We start from the raw sequence: 2,641 nt of genomic DNA on the forward strand, positions 1-2,641 counted from the left end.
TTTGTGCCCACTGGAGGCTTGTTTTGTTTTTAAGACATACGCAGCAGGCCACTGGGATGGGAAAAGCCCCATTCTTAACCTCAATGAATCTGGCATGCACGCATTTAAATCCAACAGCAGATACCCATAAGGTTTTTGTGTTGCATCCTCAAAGGCCTCCAGAAAGAATTGGGACTTCCCCGGGTACATTTGGCGGGCCAGAGTGGCAATCTGTAATTTGTCCCTGGGGTTTTTAAACAGAACCATGTATTTTGTATTTAAGCTTTTTCTGGTGCTTTTTCCATGAAAGAAAATATTCTGAGTAATAAATATAATGCTCAGATTCCGATGATGCACATATTTGGTAAAGGCTCTCTTAATTTCAGGGTTTTGACAAGCAGAGTCCATCAAATCATCCACTATGATCAGACTTACTTTATTACCGGGGAACAGTTGATCATCATTTAGGGTTTCAGGCAGCCCTTCAACAAACTTTACAGAAGTGAATTTACAGAGGATTTCATCATACAGATTCTGCCAACAGCTGTAAAACCACACGACATTATCAGGTGATACAGAAAGCACATGTTGAGCATTGTCCAAAATATTTTTTACAAAGACGCTCTTGCCACAATTGCTAGGCCCTGCCAATACTGCAGAAAATGGATGTTTCCACCACACATCCATTTTTAAAAGCCGTATGGCAATGTTCTGTAGTTGTCCACAAGGACCCTCTTATCATAAACTACTTTGAGGGTTTTTTTAAGTGGCCCTGTCTCAATAAGCCACTGATTCTTTTTTCTTATTATGGAGGGCTGCTGGATTCTGATCTCTTTAGAGGTCTGCTTTGCACTGTAATCTAAGACCAGGTCCTTCAGAGTATTAAAGTTAATTTTTTTCGCAGTTAGAAACATTGAGGGTGATGCCTTTGGCTTTCACCCACACCTTCCCGCCGGACATTTTGTAACCATAGGTTTTTGGACCAGCTGACGTGAACTCTGTGATATATTCAAATGGTGAGAGTTCTGATGTCAGGTCTCCTAAATAATCTCCAAGAGCCGGAATAAAATCCCCCTGACTGAATTGGTGTCTTGGTAAAGGACGCGGTCCTGCAGCCTGTCTAAAATTTCATACAATTCTAAGCGTGCATAGGATGTTGTAAAACATGCAATCAGAACATTCGTGTTCCCAGCTAAGGTAACTGTATCTTTTGTGTGTTTCCAGGACACACTTGCTGTTTCATCGTCAATTATGTCAAACCCTGACACATCATATGCTGGGGAAAAGGCAAATTCTAGAAGCTTGGTAGCATCCCTCACTATGGTAGTGTTTACCAAGTTTGAACGCTGTCCAAACTTGCCCCACAATGAATTTAAAAATAATTTGGCAATCTGCCTCTTTGCAGGATTGACCGCTATGTATTCAGGACGCAGCTAAATACCCTCTTTCTCTAGGTAATCCTGTATGTATTTGGCCCTTTCCCCCTCATCTGTACACCAGTTAGGATAGCCAGAAGACTCCTGTTTTTGGCGGAGGTGCAATTTAATGTATTCCGAAAACAGGTCTTCAGAGCTTTCCTCAAAATGCCAAACCTCGCTAATAGAAATGATCTGGTACCCCTTCTCGAGGGCCTTCATTAGTTCCACTGTGCACCACACGCCTTCTAATGCTCTTTCCAGTGAAGAATGCATACAACGCTCTTGTTGTTTAGTTTCTGCACAGGTGTGACAGAGGGGGAACAGAAGTTTGTCCCCCAACCTGTAGGGTAATACAGACCTCGAGGTGGCAACACCTTCAGTTTGACCAAACCAAAATATTCAGATATGGGGGCAAAGTCCTTATAAATAATTTGGGGGTGCCCAATTGGATATTTCTTTGTCTTGTTGACAAAAAGGTACAGGCTGGTGAAATCATAGTAATGTATTTTTTCACCAGCCTCAGCCTTGTAATAGAGGCAAATGGCATTTGTTCTGCCCCCAAAGAGAGCATCTCTGGGGAGCAGTGGTGACGGAAATTTCTTCTCACTCAGAAAGCCTCCAAGCTTCCTGTCAGCTGTAAACATCTCCCTCCACTCATGTTCCCATATGGACCTAACAGCATATCCCTGGCTTTTCAAGTAACTTTCTTTCCTCAGGGTTCTATAGTGTAAATTGGCAAAGGATGAATCGGTCAGTGGGTTTCTATCACTGGGGCTGAAGCATGTGGGACAACCATGGAAAAAGCACCCGTTAAATTCAAAGGCTGTCGGCTGCCCCCCAACCATCACAAAACCATCAAGAAAATCATTTTCTACTTTTAGTTCACCACCTTTCAGGGCATGCTGTATCTGGAGGCCCTCCTTGTGCTCAATATACATTAGCCACTGTATGGATGATGTTGAAAAATGCTTTTCTTGCCTGTGGTAATGGTCATGTGGCAGAAGGGCAATTGTACCAGGTTTCAAAAACATGTGCCTATACATTGCTATGCAAACCCCAGCAAGGGTTACGTGATTAAAGGGGTCAATTCCTGACATGGATATAATTTCCTCCCTGTACAAGAGACAAGCTTTTCTCAGGATTTTAACATCCTGTTGACAATAATAGGCCAGATCTTTTTGTAGGTTAAATTCATTGCTTTTGTTCTCTGTGTACCAGGAAAGAAACTCTGCTTTCTCATCCTT

This window comes from Heteronotia binoei, chromosome 15 (assembly GCF_032191835.1).
Source record: "Heteronotia binoei isolate CCM8104 ecotype False Entrance Well chromosome 15, APGP_CSIRO_Hbin_v1, whole genome shotgun sequence".
Taxonomy (NCBI): domain Eukaryota; kingdom Metazoa; phylum Chordata; class Lepidosauria; order Squamata; family Gekkonidae; genus Heteronotia; species Heteronotia binoei.